Here is a 19,320-nt window from a genome sequence, read left to right as displayed (position 1 = left end):
TTAAAAATAAAATCTACAGAGGCGGCTAAGTGGCTCGGTTGGTTAAGCGTCCAACTTCAGGTCACTTCATGATCTAGCAGTCTGTGAGTTCGAGCCCCGCGTCGGGCTCTGTGCTGGCAGCTCGGAGCCCGGAGCCTGCTTTGGATGCTGTGTCTCCCTCTCTCTGCCCCTACCCCGCTCACGCCTCTGTCTCTTTCTCTCACAAGTAAGTAAACACTAAAAAAATGTAAAAAAAAAAAAAAAATCTTTCAAAGAACAGTTCAATTTAAAAGACCTAAAGACCAAAAAAGTGGGAAAGAAAGGGAAAAATAGTTGTGTTCCAACCAAGTATTGATGAGGCTACAGATGTAACATTTGACAATTATGAGCCATATTAATACTGATTTCCTTGACCAAGGAACTTGTCAAGAGGAGCAGCTATCAACTACTTTTCAGAATGGTCAGAACATTTCTCTTTTATTTGTAATATACAACAGGTACCATAACCAAAAGGTACCATACCATAACATCATCCAAACGTTACAGAAAAGTCTAGAATAGAACATTGTCTTCTCCACCGCTGGCCCTCACCTGTGTGGCTCTCCCCAGGGACAACTTGCTACCAGTTTTGGAAGGGGCTTTAGATTTTAGAAGGACTAAAATAAAAGAACATGAATGATCTATGAATCAGGTCTATAGTTTTCGATCAACAAATTAATGACATGCCTGCTCTTGGGATGACTACGGCTTTGTACGATACTTTTGGGGTGCCTGTCTGGCTCAGTCAGTGGACCATGGGGTTCTTGATCTCAGGGTTGTGAGTTCAAGCCCCTCGTTGGATGTGGAGATTACACAAAATATTATCTTTAAAAACAAACAGCTTATAACTTAAAGAGTAAAAACAATAGCTTGATAGTAGAGAAACCCATCAGACAGTGACTTAAGTGATCCAAGTTAACATCGACAGGAAAAGGTCTACCTGGCTTGAGGTGGCTCCTGATAAGAAAACATCACTCACGTGGTATTCTTGCCACAACCATACGACTCAAATCATCAATAATTATCAGAGCAACTCAGTATTACGAGACTTTCTACAAAATAATGGTCACAAAATATTAATGCTATGAAAGACAAAAGAACCAGAAGAACCGTTCTACACGGAAGAGAAATGGTAACTTGGGGCACCTGGATGGCTCAGTCAGTTGAGTGTCCAACTCTTGATTTAGGCTCAGGTCATGATCCCGGGGTTGTGGGATCAAGCCCTGCGTCGGGCTCTGCTCTGAGTGTGGAGCCTGCTTGGGATTCTCTCTCTCTCTCTCTTTCTCTCTCTCTCTCTCTCTCTCTCTCTCTCTCTCTCTCTCTCTCTCTCTCTCTCTCCCCTGCCCCGCCCCCACCCCATCCCCTGTTCCTCTCCCCTGCTCTCTCTCTAAAATAAAAAATAAATAGGGGCGCCTGGGTGGCGCAGTCGGTTAAGCGTCCGACTTCAGCCAGGTCACGATCTCGCGGTCCGTGAGTTCGAGCCCCGCGTCAGGCTCTGGGCCAATGGCTCGGAGCCTGGAGCCTGTTTCCGATTCTGTGTCTCCCTCTCTCTCTGCCCCTCCCCCGTTCATGCTCTGTCTCTCTCTGTCCCAAAAATAAAAATAAAAAACGTTGAAAAAAAAAATTAAAATAAAAAATAAATAATAAAATTTTAAAAAGAGAGACACTGCAACTCAATGTACTGTGTAAGATCTCGAATTTGATCCCAGACCGGGAAAGTTTGCTACAAAAACATTATGATGAAAACTGTTAAGACGTGAGTATGGAACAGGAGTTATATAATAATATATCAAATCATTTCCCAGATTTTGAAAATTATACTGTCTTTTGTAAGAAGATGTCCAATTCTTATGAAATATATACTTGAAGTATTTAGTGGTAAAAAAGAGGGTATCATTCATGTATTTTCAGATTTTTTCAGAACAAAAATGATGGACAGATGTGTGTGTATACCTATGAGAATAATAATGCAGATGAAGAAAAGGATTTGGAACTTTGAAATCACATCCTTGTAAGAAGTGATCCTCCCCAAATCTTCCAGAATAGTAGTTCTGAGTCGTTGAACAAGCACACTTCTTTATCTTCTCACCATCAGGACTCCATTAAAATGATAATAAAGGGGTTAAAAAGGTACAAACCCCCCCCCGAAACACTCAATCAACAGAAGGGGGGGTTCTTGAGGGAAAGAGTTGACAACAAATACCGGTAGGTAGTTAAGAGTGGACTGACGACAGCAGTTGGGAGGAACCTGCAGCCTACAGTCTATGAGGGGGCAGGTGACCTGTCCACCAAGTGTAGAAGACGTCTTGGGTTCAGTCTTGAGGTCCTGGAGACGACAGGAGGGAGAAGTGCAACGGAAAACCATCATATCCCTGCCATCTCCACCCAAACGTCAGCTCAAAAAACTGCTTGCGACCACGTGTTTCATCGTCCAGCAACGAACTGCAATAAAATGGAGGATTTTTCTCTAAAAAAGGGGAACAATCTGGAGCCACTGGTAGCTTCCTGCCAACTCACACTGACAGGCAGACAATAAGCCCTGTGGCCCGTCAGCCCTAGAACAGCCCCAACAATCAAGGATCACCAGGCAGTTGAATAAGCCTGCAACTCAAAACAAAGAGAAATAACTAACTCCAGCAAAAAACCAAAGATAATTCAGGGATAAAAGCAAGCTTACCGAAACAATCTCATTATTTCTCTAAGAGAAAGAGGAATGGAAATTGTATTCATGAAGCTAAAACATGATGCGGTAACATCATGGAATAACTACCCATAGTACACCTTTGAAATTAATTTTTTTCAACATTTTTTATTTATTTTTGGGACAGAGAGAGACAGAGCATGAATGGGGGAGGGGCAGAGAGAGAGGGAGACACAGAATCGGAAACAGGCTCCAGGCTCCCAGCCGTCAGCCCAGAGCCTGACGCGGGGCTCGAACTCACGGACCGCGAGATCGTGACCTGGCTGAAGTCGGACGCTTAACCGACTGCGCCACCCAGGCGCCCCATGAAATTAAAAAACACCATTATGAAAATAGGAAGCATCTATATAAAAGCTGTAGTTCAAGACCTTTCCCAAAGGTGCAGCTCAACGGAAGGACAGGGAAAATAGGAGAAAAACTAAGACATCTATAGACTCAATTCAGGAGGCTCAATCTCCAAATACTGAGTTCCAGAGAGATAATGGAGATACGGAGGGAGAAACTTATCACAGAAAAGACACTAGAACATTCCTAGAGTTTTAGGAAAATACTAGGGTTGACTCAGTGATATTCAAGATACACAGCAAAAGACTTGCACCACTCACAATGAACTTCCCCAATGAGGAGACTCCTGCACACCTGGCTGGGTCAGTGGGTGGAGCGTGCAACTCTTCATCTCCGGGTTCTGAGTTCCCGGCCCACATTGGGCATAGAGATCACCTTAAATACAGTAATAGGAAGACCCAAAAAGCTTTCAGGAAGAATAGACGCATCGCTTTAAAAAAAAAAAAATAACCATCGGCCTGGTTTGAGAATTCTCAACATTAATACCTCATGGGTTTTCATCCTGAATTTTGAGTAAAGTTGAGCTTCAAATGAAAATTAATAGTGGAAGAAAAGAACAAAGACATTTCTGGTCAAAGCCAGGATGCAACAGTTTACCTTTTCCATACCTTTTAAGAAATTTCTGGAGAACATGCTCTGGCAAAATGAGGGGGTAAACGAGAAGAGGAGGAGGAGGAGGAGAAATGCTAACTAGGAATTAGACGGTTCATCGTAAAAGAGCAATCAAAGAAGCCCCTGGAAGAAAGGTACGTTGAGGCAACCAGTTCAGATTCCAACAGTCTCAACTGTGAACACCAGGCTCCGGGAGCGAAGTGTTCTCATTTCTTAGAAACTCGAGGAGGTAACGCATTAATATCCAATTTGGTTTTACAGTTAATAAACCATAGCAATGTGAACACTACTGATGCTCGGCTGGGAGAATCAACCCGGAGACAAAGTTAGAAGGAGTGCACGGTGGGTAGAGGAAAGGGTGTAAATGTTCTCAATCTGGTCAGCGTGCAAGTGTATGGACATGAGCAGGGAGGTGGAGTAGTGACGAACAGAAAGCAGGAATTAGCACTGATGTCCCAATCCTATCAAGTGGAGAGACAAAGGGTACCAGCTCTGTTGACCTATGCAGAACTCTATGCACAGGATTAAAATTTTCAGAGACAACGAGGAAGTTAAATAGTAATCGGACTGTATCGGGAGGAGAGGGGAGAAGAGGTATAGGTGTGAATGAGTGAAATCTTCATCTATGGAAAAGGAAAGTCACCAGTTATTATCAAAAGTTGGTAGGTGAGGAATTTCTATCAACATATGATTTACAAACGTGACACAGGACAGAGAAACAGTTAGGAGTGTTTACCTCCGGGCACAAGATGGGTGCTTTTCCGTAGTCATCCTTCTGGATCATCTGAACCATGGGTATGGATTTTTTTAATATCTCCCTGGACCTTGTGATGTGAGCCAGTTCTCCTTGCCCTCCCTTGCGCTGGCCTTTAGGACCTCCCTGGTTTCCTTCTACCATCGATGATTTGCCAAGTCTTCTTCCTAGATGCCTCCTACCCTGCCCACCATATTCACGTTGGTAACACCGGGTTTAACCACTGGCCCTGTTTTTTTGCCTTTTAAAAAAAAAAAAAATTAAATGTTTATGTTTTGAGAAAGAGACACAGAGTGCGACTGGGGGGAGGACAGAGAGAGAGGGAGACACAGAATCGGAAGCAGGCTCCAGGCTCTGAGCTGTCAGCACTGAGCCCGATGCGGGGCTCCAACCCAAGGACCGTGAGATCACGACCTGAGCCAAGGCCAGACGGTCAACTGACTGAGGCACCCAAGTGCCCCTCTTTCCTCCCCCCCCCTTTTGGTTTTCCCCTTGGATAAATCCACTCACTGCCCTCAACTGTCATTCGGGCACTGAAGAATCCTATCTCCCTTCATCTCTCTTCTTGAACTTCCTCTTAAACGTCAGGACAGTTTTCAACTTCCTATTGAAAGTGCTACATCTAAATATCCAATCAATACCTCAAACTCAACACATTCAAAAGTGAAAGATATCAAAACTTATGGGGTGGAGCTAACCCAGGAATTAGAGGGAAGTTTATAGCTATAAACACCTATATTGAAAAATAATAAAGATGTCAAATCAATAACCTAATTTTCCACCTAAAGACACTGGAAAAAAGAAACTAAATCCAAAGCAAACAGAAGGAAGGAAATAATTACAGCTGGAGTAGAATTAAATGAAATAGAGAATAGAAAACCAATGAAGTAAAACCACTGAAAAGTTAGTTATTTGAAAAGATGAGCAAGGGGGGCCTGGGTGGCTCAGTCGGTTGGGCGGCCGACTTCGGCTCAGGTCACGATCTCGCGGTCCGTGAGTCCGAGCCCCACAAGGGGCTCTGTGCTGACGGCTCGGAGCCTGGAGCCTGTTTCCGATGCTGTGGCTCCCTCCCTCTCTCTGCCCCTCCCCCGTGCATGCTCTGTCTCTCTCTCCCCCTCTTTCTCTCTCAAAAATAAGCAAACATTAAAAACTAATAAATAAAATAAAAACATTTACCAGAATGATCAGAATAAAGAGATTAGGAGAATTCAAATCACTCCGTCAGAATTAAAGAGGGGCCAACACTACTGAAATTACAGAATTAAAAATGGTTATAAAGGAATATTATGAACAACTATAAGCCAATCAATTAAGTAACTTAGATGAAATGGACAAATTCCTAGAGAAACACTACTGAAACTGACTCAAAAATATGTAAAAGCTTAACAGAAGTATCAGAAGAAATTCAATTACTAATTAAAAACTTCTCACAAAGAAAATTCCAGGCCCAGATGGCTTCATTAGAGGATTCTACTGAACATATAAAGAATTGTTACCAATCCTTCACAGTCTTTTCTAAAAAAGAGAATAGAAAACAACACTTTCAACTCATGCTATGAAACCACTATTACTCTGACATCAAAGCTAGACAAAAATACCACAAGAAAACTATAGATCAATACCCTTTATGAATACGGACACAAAAACCCTCAACAAAATACTAACAAACTGAATCCAACAATATATAGAAATGATTATACCCTACAACCAAGTGGGATCTATCCCAGGAACGTACGATCGATTTAACAACTGAAAATCAATGTAATACATCATATTATTAGTACAAATGACAAAAACCACATGATGATCTCAATGGATGCAGAAAAAGCAGCTGGCAAAATCCAACAGAGCTTTATGATAACACCACTCAATAAAATAAAAACAGACGGGAACTTCCTCATTGTGATAAAGGACACTTGTGGAAAACCCATAGCTAATATTATACTTAATGGTGGAAGACTAGAAGCTTTCGACCTAAGACCAGGAACAAGACAAGGATTCCCACTCACCACTTCTATTCAACATTGTACTTGAGGTTCTACCCAGGATACATAGGCAACAAAAAGAAATAAAAGGCATCTATATTACAAAGGAAAAAGTAAAACTATAATTATAGACAACATGATCTTGTATACAGAAAATCATAAGGAATCCAAGAAAAAAACGATTACAGGTCATAAAGCAGTGTTGCAAGATAAGACATAAATGTTGGAAACCAACACATCTATAATTGCATCAAGAAAAAGAAAAGTCTTTTTTAAAATGTTTCTTTATGGGGCGCCTGGGTGGCTCAGTCGGTTAAGCATCCGACTTCAGCTCACGTCACAATCTCTCGGTCCATGAGTTCGAGCCCCACGTCGGGCTCTGGGCTGATGGCTCAGAGCCTGGAGCCTGCTTCCGGTTCTGTGTCTCCCTCTCTCTCTGCCCCTCCCCCGTTCATGCTCTGTCTCTCTCTGCCTCAAAAATAAATAAACGTTAAAATAAATAAATAAATAAATAAATAAATAAATAAAATGTTTCTTTATTTCTGAGATAAAGAGTATAAACAGGGGAGGAGCAGAGAGAGAGAAAGCGACAGAAAGACAGAATCTGAAGCAGGCTCCAGGCTCTGAGCTGTCGAGACAGAGACTGACACAGGGCTCAAACCCACAAACCGTGAGATCATGACCTGAGCCAAAGTCGGCCCCTCAACCAACTAAGCCATCCAGGCACCTAGACAAAGAAGACAAGTCTTAGGAATAAAATTCAACAAGTCTGAGACCTGTACATTGAAATCTTAAAAACATGGTTGAACGAAGTCATAAATCTAAGTAAGTGAACAGACATCCCACTGTGTATGGATTCGAAGACTTAATATTGGTAACATGGCAATACTCCTCAAGATGATCTACACATTCCATGCCATACTATCAGAATCACAGCTGATTTCTTTGCAGAAATTGACAACCTGATCCTAAAATCCTTATGGAAATAAATGCAGGTTACCAGAAGCCAACACAATCTTGCAAAGAACAGCAAAGTTGGAGGATTAATACTTGCAAACTTTGCAGCTTACCACAGAGCTGTAGTATGGTAATGTCATTAACATAGACATGTAGATAGATCAGTGGGTTAAAATTGAGAGTCAAGAAATAAACTCTCACGTTTGCGGTCAAATGATTTTCAACAACAGTACCAAGACAATTCCATGGAGAGTCTTTTCAATAAATGGTGTTAGGAAGAAACTTCAACCCGTTCCTTATGACATACACAAAAACTAACTCAAAATGGATCTTAGACCTAAATGTAAGAAATTCCTCAAACTCTTTTTTTTTTTTTTTATAACATTTATTTATTTTTGAGACAGAGAGAGACAGAGCATGAACGGGGGAGGGTCAAAGAGAGGGAGACACAGAATCGGAAACAGGCTCCAGGCTCCGAGCTGTCAGCACAGAGCCTGACGCGGGGCTCGAACTCACGGACCGCGAGATCATGACCTGAGCCAAAGTCGGCCGCTTAACCGACTGAGCCACCCAGGCGCCCCAGAAATTCCTCAAACTCTTAAAAGAAAACATAGGAGTAAATCTTCCACCTTTGGATTAGGCCACTGTTTCTTTTTTTATATATTAAATATAATTTATTGATAAATTGGTTTCCATATAATACCCAGAGTTCATCCCAACAGGTGCCCTCCTCAATGCCCATCAACCACTTTCCCCTCTCTCCCACCCCCCCCATCAACCCTCAGTTTGTTCTCAGTATTTAAGAGTCTCTTATGGTTTGCTTCCTTCCCTCTCTAACGTTTTTTCCCCCTCTCTCTCCCCCTCCCCCATGGTCTTCTGTTAAGTTTCTCAGGATCCACATGAGTGAAAACATATGCTCTCTGTCTTTCTCTGTATGACTTAGTTCAGTTAGCATAATACCCTCCAGTTACATTCACATTGCTATAAGCATTGGGCTATGGTGGTATAGTGGTGAGCATAGCTGCCTTCCATCCATGTTGCTGTAAATTGCCAGATTTCATTCTTTCTCATTGCCACATAGTATTCCATTGTATATATAAACCACATCTTCTTTATCCATTCATCAGTTGATGGACATTTAGGCTGTTTCCATAATTTGGCTATTGTTGAAAGTGCTGCTATAAACATTGGGGTACAAATGCCCCTATGCATCAGGACTCCTGTATCCCTTGGGCAAATTCCTAGCAGTGCTACTGTTGGGTCATAGGATAGATCTATTTTTCATTTTTTGAGGAACCTCCACACTGGTTTCCAGAACGTAGGCCACTATTTCTAGATACAACACCAAAAGCATTAGCATCAAAAGAAAAATAAATTGGATGCCTCAAAATCATTAACTTCATTTTCTTGATGGTATTGCTTATAACACACAGGAGACTCTAGACAAAGATAGCAGCCTAAGAGGCTCTTGAATTTCTCTACTCCCACAGATGCACTGAATATACAGCTCACACAGACCAATTCCCTCGGAGAGAAATCCACAGAGCCATTCCTACACATCACACACCTGAGCAAATGCCCACGTGGAAACAGGTAAGAAGGCGGAGACTTGCTGTCACCCTAATTCCCTCCCAGTGCCATGCAACTGAGAGGAAATCCCCAACTTCCAGCTTGTCCCTGAGGAGTGAGGGGTTCGGACTACGCACCTAATGCTTCAACTTTTAAGGATGAGTCCCCAAATCACCTACCTCTGAATGCAAATGGGGCTTGTAATGACAAGTCCCACAGGACTATCTATTTTTTTTTTTTTTAATTTTTTTTTTCATCGTTTTTTAATTTATTTTTGGGACAGAGAGAGACAGAGCATGAACGGGGGAGGGGCAGAGAGAGAAGGAGACACAGAATCGGAAACAGGCTCCAGGCTCCGAGCCATCAGCCCAGAGCCTGACGCGGGGCTCGAACTCACGGACCGCGAGATCGTGACCTGGCTGAAGTCGGACGCTTAACCGACTGCGCCACCCAGGCGCCCCAGGACTATCTATTTTTTAAAAAGCTGTTACTTAATAGGCCAGCCAGCACAAGTGCCCACCTCCCAGGATTTCCCTGCAAGGGGCTTGAAAGCATACTCTCCAAGCTGCTGAGGGTTCAGCTTCTCAACAGCCTGCGTCTAGGAGCTAAAAGATATCCTCCCCTGTGGGACACCGATGGGTCTTGGCACACCCTCAACTACCGGGAGGCATGGAGAACAAAGATGGCAGAAAGATCTCAGAGGCAACCGGGAGCTCTGGCCAGGCCGACTGATGAGGTCCGTTTGATGACAACACCAGCCTTGTGAAGACTGGCAGGGGATTCAACAGAAACCAACACAGAGAATCAAGAGCCAAGAAGAAACAGGAATATGTTCCAAAAATCAATCTCCAGAAACCAATCTTTATGAAGTGGAAGTAAGTGATTTACCTGACCAAGAGTTCAAAGTAACAGTCATGCTCACTCAAGTCAGGAGAGATATGAACAAAGTAAGAATTTCAACCCGAGACAAAGAACATTAAGAAGTACCAAAAGGCTGTTACAACTATTGGTGAATTCAGCTAAGTGGCAAGATACAAAATCAATTGCATTTCGTTACACTAACAATGAGCTTTGCAAAGAGAAATTGAGAAAACAATTCCATTCACAATAGCATCAAAAAGAATAAGATACTTTAGAATAAATCTAAGATGGCAAACGATTTGTACACTAAAAGCTGTATAAGACTAACCAAAGAAATTGAAGACACAAATGGAAAGATACATGCTCATTCATTGGAATAATTAGTATTATTAAATTTGTCCATACTATCTGAAGTGACCTACAGTTGAGTGCAATCCGTATCAAAATTCCAATGGTGGGGTGCCTAGCTGGCTCAGTCAGTAGAGTGTACAATTCTTGATCTTGGGGTTGTAAGGTCGAGCCTCAGGTGGAGAGATGCCTTAAATATCCAATCTTTTTAAAAAATTCCAATGGCATTTTTCATAAAAACAGAGAAGAATTCTCAATTTTGTATGCAATCACCAAAGACTCAGAAAAGCCAAAGCAATCTTGAGAAAGAACAGAGAGGCATCACACATATCCTGATTTCAAACTTTATCACAAGGCTATAGTCATCAAAACAGCGTTGTACTGACATAGAAACAGACACATACATCCAGTGAAAGGAATATAGAGCCCAGAAACAAAGCCGTGTATATGTGGTCAGTTAATTAACAACAAAGGAGCCAGGAATAAACAATGGGGGAAAGTGTAGTCTCTTTAGCAAACGATGCTGGGAAAACTGGATATCCACATGCAAAAGAATAAAGCTGGACCACTACCCTGTATCACACACAAAAATTAACTCAAAATGGACTAAAGACTTGAAGTAAGGGGCGCCTGAGTGGCTCAGTCGATTGAGCGTCCGACTTCAGCTCAGATCGTGATCTCACGGTTCGTGGGTTCGAGCCCCGCATTGGGCTCTGTGCTGACAGCTCAGAGCCTGGAGCCTGCTTCGGATTCTGTGTCTCTCTCCGCCACTCCCCTGCTTGTGCTCTGTCTCTCTCTCTCTCTCTCTCTCTCTCAAACATCAAACAAACATTAAAAAAATTCATTAGAGAAAACTTGAAATGAGACCTTTAGCCATAAAACTCTGAGAAGAAAACATCAGCAGTCAACTCTGTGACATAGTTCCCGGAGATAATTTTTTGGATTTGACACTGAAGGCCAAGGTAACAACCACCACAATGAAACCAGTAAGCACTGCTACCTAAATCTTAAAATCTTCTGTAGAACAAAGGAAACAACCAACATAAATGAAAATACAACCTAGGGAAGGGGAGAGATGATTTGCAAACTACATACCCATTAAGGGGTTAAGATTCAAAATACACAAGGGGCTCACATAACTCAATAGCAAAAACCTAAGTTACCCAGTAAAAAATAGGCAAAGGACCTGGACATTTTCCCAAAGGAGAGACGCAAATGGCCACCAAGTATAGGAAAAGGTTGTCAGCATCACTAGCCATCCAGAAAATGCAAGTCAAAACCACAGTGACAAGTCCAGAATGCCCTGGAAGCTGTGGTTTTCCCAAGCTCCCGGATTGCCCATTGAGGCCTAGGAGGCCTGGACCGAATCCCATCCCCGACATTGACCTTCTGGGTAACCTTACATCACTGTGGCCCATCTGTGCAGTAGGCCTGTCGAGTAAGGATCTTTCCCGCTCCTGTGTTCTAGGCCTCAGGGGAATAAGGGAGCCCAGGGTGGGAGGTCCCCATCCCCAGATGGCTAGGTAAGGGCCCATGAGAAGCCATGATACGCCTCCAGGCCCCACCTCCTCCTCCACAGGTTCAAGGGTAGCAGACCACTGTAGGGACTGGACAGACCCTCAAGAAAATTGAGTGGAGGGAAGCTGGAAGGCTTTGCAGCCCATGACCTGAGAGGGAGCAACGTGGTCGGCTCACATCTGCCTCTTCCTGTGGCCTCACCCCTACCTGCCTCCACTGCAAACTGCCCTGAACTCTTTCCAGGCAGGATACAAAGCTCACAGGACCAGGACAGAGCAAGCTGTTCTGAGGACCGTCCCCTCGGGGTTGCCGAGTTACAGCCCCCAACTAGCAATACTCAGTGGGGCCTCCGGATGGGGGGAGCGTGGAAAGGGCCACAGGGGTAGAGTCCACCTGCCCGGTTCAGTTTCTACCAGGCTGCCCCTCAGGGCCCAGGCTGCAAGGAGTCCCCAAAGGACTTTCTCTGGACCAAGCAGAGCTCACAGCTGGGCAGGGGTTATACCCGTCGAAGCTCCTGGATGGCAGCTTCAAGAATAAATTTGTTCTTGGGCACCTGCGTGGCTCAGTTGGTTAAGGGACCGACTCTCGATTTCAGCTCAAGTCATGATCTCATGGGTTCGTGAATTCCAGCCCCACATCAGGCTCCGTGCTGACAACGTAGAGCCTGCTGGGCATTCTCCCTCTCCCCCTTTCTCTCCCCCTCTCCACCCTAAAAAAATAAAAATAAAAAATAAAAAAAAGAAGGGCACCTGGGTGGCTCAGTCGGTTAAGTGGCTGACTTCAGGTCAGGATCTCGCAGTTCACAGCCTGGCCATCTACACGGCTACCTGGCCGGCTCACGTTTGTGAGTTTGAGCCCTGCATCAGGCTCCCTGAAATCAGTGCAGAGCCTGCTTTGGATTCTCTGCCTCACTCTCAAAGGTAAACATTAAAAAAAAAAAGAAAACTACCAAGGTCATTTAGCTTCGTCTACTAGCGGTCAGCACTTTGGCCTGGTCTCAACAGGGAACATCTGACGCTGGCTTCACACGTTTCTGTAGTTGACGGCTAGGCTGACTGGGGGGGGGGGAGGAGGGGGGCTTGTCCTTGGTCTTGGCGGGGGGACCTCGGCTAAAAGAACTTTATTTTGTCACATCTAGCAAGCTAGTCCTGGCTAGGTCATATGGTGGCGGAAGGGTTCCGAGAGTCAGAAGAAAGCAAAAAAAAAAACCTCTACGACCTCTTCAGTTCTATGCCCAGAATTTTGTCCCTCTCGTCCATTACATGTATCAAAGCTCGTCACTCGCGCAGCCTAGAATCAAGGGGTAAGGAAACAGACTTCATTTCTTGGTGGACACAGTAACAGAGTATGGCAGACATTTTTGCAATCTGTGAGCACAGCAGAAAAACAACAACGACCACACGTGTGTAAATACGAACTTTACTATGTAACAAAATTATGTGAACTGACCTAGACAAAGCAAGTACTCATTTCCTACGGTTCCAGTATATAAGCTATGGGGTGCCTGGTCGGCTCAGCCACTAAAGCATGCTGTCCTTGATCTCAAGGTCATGAATTTGAGCCCCATCATGGGAGATAGAGATGCCTTAAAATCTTTGTAATAATAATAATAATAATAATAAGGTATAGAAGCCCAGAAAAAAAAGTTATGGTTACATTGTGGTACATTACACGGAGGGAAGAAAAGTTTAAATTACAAGAAAAAGTCATAAGCTCCATTTTGAAAAGGGAAGCCTCCTATGTAAATGCAGGGACCAATGGGTTTTAGACTCAATACCAGGATCAATAAAATTGTTAGCCTACCATCCAACTCCTGGTTCGTCATAGGATGTGAAAGTGACACGTTCTCCCAGAATACAAACGAGATGGGAGACGAAGAGCCACACTAATACTTGGCCTATCATAAACATAAAATGAGAGTATTAAAAATATGAAACCATTTATTTTAATTATAAAAATGATGGGGCGCCTGGGTGGCTCAGTCGGTTAAGCAGCCGACTTCGGCTCAGGTCATGATCTCGCGGTCCGTGAGTTCGAGCCCCGCGTCGGGCTCTGTGCTGACAGCTCAGAGCCTGGAGCCTGTTTCGGATTCTGTGACCCTCTCTCTGCCCCTCCCCCGTTCATGCTCTGTCTCTCTCTGTCTAAAAAATAAATAAACGTTAAAAAAATTAAAAAAAAAATGACTCATTATTCAAAGGCTTGCTAGGATATTTTCTTCAAAAAATCGTTCTCTACTCAGTTTTTGTCTAACAACTCTATTCTTTATTTTTAATTTTTTTTTCAACGTTTATTTATTTTTGAGACAGAGAGAGACACAGCATGAACGGGGGAGGGGCAGAGAGGGAGGGAGACACAGAATTGGAAGCAAGCTCCAGGCTCTGAGCCATCAGCCCAGATCCCGACGCAGGGCTCGAACTCGTGGACCGCGAGATCGTGACCTGAGCTGAAGTCGGACGCTTAACCGACTGAGCCACCCAGGCGCCCCTCAACTCTATTCTTTAGAAGGAATATTAACATGTCATTCCTACTTACATCGTGAACATGTTACCTTCCTTTCTCAGTTTTTTTCCTAGTCTCGAATTCATTAACTTATAATAAATTGCATAATTATTCCAAGATACCATATTGTCATTAAGTCAATTGTTATAAATATCTTAATTTTTTTAATGTTTCTTTTTGAGAGAGAGAATGCCAGCAGGGGAGGGGCCGAGAGAGAGAGGGAGACACAGAATCCGAAGCAGGCTCCAGGCTCCGCGCTGTCAGCACAGAGCCCGATGCGGGGCTCGAACCCACCAACTGTGAGATCATGACCTGAACCAAAGTTGGTCGCTTAACCAACTGAGCCACCCAGGAGCCCCGATCTTAGTATTTTTATATTCTGATTTCCTGACACTCCCATCTGTGCCATTGATGACCTAGATTATCGGATTTTGATTAATTTGCCTCCAACTCTCAGATTTATCCCTAGCTTTTGAAAATCCTCTCTGGTCCTTTGGATGCAAAAAATCTTCCTCCAAATGTTTAGGCTCAATTGTGTCACTATTATACAAGGGTAGTTTTGATCTCATTATGAAAACAAAATAAATACAGTGAACACCTAATGAAAAACAGTTATTCTGAATTGGGGCCAACTGAATAAATTTCAATTAGCATATAGCTTCTAAATCATTTATGCGGGAGCCTGGGTGGCTCAGTCAGTTAAGCGTCTGATTTCCGCTCAGGTCATGATATTGTGGTTTGTGGGTTTGAGCCCCACGTCAGGCTCAGTGCTGACAGCTGGGAGCCTGGAGCCTGCCTTGGATTCCGTGTCTCCCTCTCGCTCTGCCCCTCCCCTGCCGGCATTCTGTGTCTCTCTCAAAAACAAACATTTAAAAAATAAATGAAAAATAAATAAATCATTTATGATTTCATACTGGATCACATATCTGGGGGAAAAAAAAAAAAACAACCACCCAAAACCTCAGCCTTCGCTGAGGCGTATCTCGGTTGATTGCACGTCCCTTTTGAGATCATGCACGTAAAATACATATGGACTATGGGGATCAATGTCTCCCTAAGAGAATGACCACATTGTAAACTGGTCTCGGCATGCCAGTTAAGACTGTTAAGTTCAAGCATGTGATCTTTTTGATTAGCGGCTCATGTGACTTTAGTCACACATCTGAAAGGTCCCCTCAGGTGCATCACACGGCTAAAATCCACCTGGCTGCAAAATATTTCTACCAAGCCATAGCTGTCTATGGCCTCCTAAGGCTATGGCCTTGTGGTAACGATAATGCCTGAGCTGTGCCAGCCATAGTCCTCCCGGGACAGGAAAAGGAGCTCTCCTCACGAGGCCTATTTCCTTCATAGGGGGAGGGGCATCTTTCCCAGGAGACACCTATAATTTCTCTTGCACCTGATTGGCCAGGCTGGGGCACATGGCCAATTCTGACTGCAAAGGAGACTGGATTAAGTGAGGATTTGGCATTGTCAGCCTCTATCGGGACACAGGCAAGGAAGGAGGGGGTTGGGAATGGCAGTCAGTTAGGCAGCCAAAAGTCTGCCACAATCCAATTCCCTGGTTTTACACATGCTGAAAACAGGTCTAGAGAAGGGAAGTTGACTTATACCAATTTAGTGTTAGGGCCAGAATCTGGAAACTTTAAGCTCCGACTGTGCACTTTCTTAAAAATATGTTTATTTTTGAGAAAGAGTATGAAGGGCGGGGTGGGGGAGGGAGAGAGACACGGAATCTGAAGCAAGCTCCAGGCTCTGAGCTGTCAGCAAAGAGGCCATAGCAGGGCTCGAACCCATGGACTGGGAGATCATGACCTGACCTGAAGTCAGATGCTCAACCAACAGAGCCACCCAGGTGCCCCTCCTACTGTGCAGTTCTAAGCATCCCCCACTAGCCACAGACGAGGCAGCTGACTAGATGCAATTATCCAGCAATGTATAAATTGCCATTAATAAGGCACTTAATATATTTCATGCGCTGAGCAAGGTGCAGGAAACACACACATAAGAAAGAAGCGGTTACTTCCCTCAAAATCTTAATGATCTCTAATGTTCCAGATTCACAGAGGACAGAATTGTCAAATAATGTTTTTTTTTTTTTAATTTTTTTTTTTAACGTTTTTAAATTTATTTTTGAGACAGGGAGAGACAGAGCATGAACAGGGGAGGGTCAGAGAGAGGGAGACACAGAATCGGAAACAGGCTCCAGGCTCTGAGCAGTCAGCACAGAGCCCGACGCGGGGCTCGAACTCACGGACCGCGAGATCATGACCTGAGCCGAAGTCGGCCGCTTAACCGACTGAGCCACCCAGGCGCCCCTCAAATAATGTTTTAAACAAGAAAATGATTACAGTACCCATTCCGAGCACAAGTTTGCAAAGTACATGTAAATCAGAACATATCACGAGCCGCTTACATAATTATCTCAGGCAGAGGTTAGCCAACAGCAGCCTGTGGACCCAATCCAGCCCCCTGTTTGGATATAAATGAAGTTTTATTGGAACACACCCATACCCGTTTGGTTACATACCATCTAGGACTACCTTCCCGTGACAGTGACAGAGTTGAGTAGTTACAACCTAATTCAATGGGTGCGATGGAAACTGCGTAGCCTTCAAAGTCTAACATATTCCCTACTGGACCTTTAACAGAACAAGGATGCCTACCCTTTACTCAAGAGAAATACTATTTACGTGAAATATTAAGCAACATTTATCTCATCAAGTTCTCCAAACGTTTTACCTGCATTGACGCTCTGGTTCCTGGCTTCCTACAAATTCAGCCAAGAGCAAATCCACACCGGTAATGATTTCCCAGCAATCCAAGCTGACATGATACATTGGATATAGAATTAAGTTTTAATTTGTTTAAATAGAATGTGTGTATGTATGATTGCGAGAGGCAAGTCAGAGGCAGCGAACTCCAATTTGCTTTCTGATCTCCCCCACGACCCTGGGGAGCCCCGTTCGTCCTGGCGGCTGGACAGCCAACAGCGAATGGTGGCCAATGCCTCACAGACGACAGGTTACCACCTCCCCCCCAATTCATCCCTCCATGTTTGTTTTTTCCTGTTTGTTCTTGACAGAGAGACCAAGTGTGAGCAGGGGAGGGGCAGAGAGAGAGGGAGAGAGAGAATCCCAAGCAGGGAGGAGCCCTGGGCAGGGCTTGAGCTTTCGAACCCTGAGGTCATCATGACCTGAGCTGAAATCGAGAGTCGGTCGCTTAACTGACTAAGCCGCCCGGGTGCTCCAGCCCCTTTGCAGTTAGTTACTTGAGTCATTAGATATTCCTTTCATCCGTGTGAAAGGTAGCAGGAGCCGACAGGCGGTTATGATATACAATAAAGAAAAGCCACCATTTCATAGGGACCAATATCCAATTCATGTTTGGTCACCGTATCCGTTTTTTGTTTTTGTTTTTGTTTTTTTTTTTTTTCCAACGTTTTTTATTTATTTTTGGGACAGAGAGAGACAGAGCATGAACGGGGGAGGGGCAGAGAGAGAGGGAGACACAGAATCGGAAACAGGCTCCAGGCTCCGAGCCATCAGCCCAGAGCCTGACGCGGGGCTCGAACTCACGGACCGCGAGATCGTGACCTGGCTGAAGTCGGACGCTTAACCGACTGCGCCACCCAGGCGCCCCAGTTTTTGTTTTTTTTTAAGTAAGATTACTTGCTTCCTCAAGATTACTATACCCAAAGCAGGGCTTGAACTCCTGACCCAGAAATCAAGAGTCGTGTACTCTCCTGAGCCAACCAGGCGCCCCAAGTCGCTGTGTCAGCTTTTGCTGCTTCACCAAAAACCCCCAAATCTTAATTGTTAAAAAAAAAAAAAAAGGGGGGGGGCGCGCCTGGGTGGCTCAGTCGGTTGAGCGTCCGACTTCGGCTCAGGTCGTGATCTCGCGCGGTCTGTGAGTTGGAGCCCCGCATCGGGCTCTGTGCTGATGGCTCAGAACCTGGAGCCTGCTTCGGATTCTGTGTCTCCCTCTCTCTCTGACCCTCCCCCGCTCATGCTCTGTCTCTCTCTCTCTGTCAAAAATAAATAAAACATTTAAAAAATTAAAAAAAAAAAAGCTTTTATTGCAGCTTACAGTTCTGGGGAGCTGCTGGCTAGGTGGCGGGGTGGGGGGGCTGGCTCAGCGGATCTCTGCCGTCTGCCAGAAGCGCCGTTCAACTGAAGGGTCCCAGATGGTCTTATGCACCTGGCTGCTGTCGGGGTAGTTGATCTACTAGGCCTCACCTGGTATAGCCCACCCCCCCCCACCCCCCCCACCCCCCTGCAGCTCTCTAGGTGGGTTCCTCTTCCAGGTAGGCCAGCCCAGGCTTCTTCACGTGGGAGGCCCGTGGCCCCAAAGCACAGCCGAGGCGGCCAACCCTCAGGGCACCACCGCTTTTCAAGCCCCCCCATTGTTTCTTTACTAATGTCCCGCCGGACAGGGCAACTCACGAGACCCAGCGTCAACGGGGAATCAAAGGAGATAACGTGCTTTGGGGCCGATGCCGCAACAATGTAGCCCAGCTACCCACTGCTTATGTGCCAGGGGTCAAGTTATTTCCCCCACTCAACTTCAGTTTCCTGAACCACTAAACACATGGCCTGTTTCTATCAGGGAGGGGGGGCCCTGGCTGGCTCAGTTGGGCGAGCGCGCAACTTGATGTTGGGGATGTCAGATCGAGCCCCATGTTACAGATAGACACTACTGAAAAAAATAGAGGCGAATGTTTACAAAGTAACTATATCAAAGTCTTGTAAATACAAATAGGTCAATTCTTTACCAGGATCTACAGGCTCACTCTCCCTCTAGCTCTACGAGCGCTTAGTACCTTACCTTAGACTTACACCCTGTCTTAGGTTACCTTACTACGAAGTCTGCTGGATATAAACAAAGGGTGTCAATGCGTATCTGGTTTTAGAAGTGAAATGATGGCCCTGAGAAACGGACTGGTTTTAATAGGGTTTTTAATCATCGTCTCTTTCCTTGTTAATGTCTTTTTCTTCTGATTTTGGGCTTTATCCTCGGGGATGGGGGGGGGGAAGAATTTAAGTGCCAAGAGCAAACCAAGTAAAATGAACGGAAATCCCATTCATGAGAGAAACAGTCAACATCTCAGACTCCTCCTCGACCTTGTTTTCTACGGATGTTTTTCTGGAGGC

Source organism: Neofelis nebulosa, chromosome X (assembly GCF_028018385.1).
Source record: "Neofelis nebulosa isolate mNeoNeb1 chromosome X, mNeoNeb1.pri, whole genome shotgun sequence".
NCBI classification, from domain to species: Eukaryota; Metazoa; Chordata; class Mammalia; order Carnivora; family Felidae; genus Neofelis; species Neofelis nebulosa.
The sequence above is the reverse complement of the archived record's forward strand: the minus strand, read 5'-3'. Positions refer to the sequence as shown.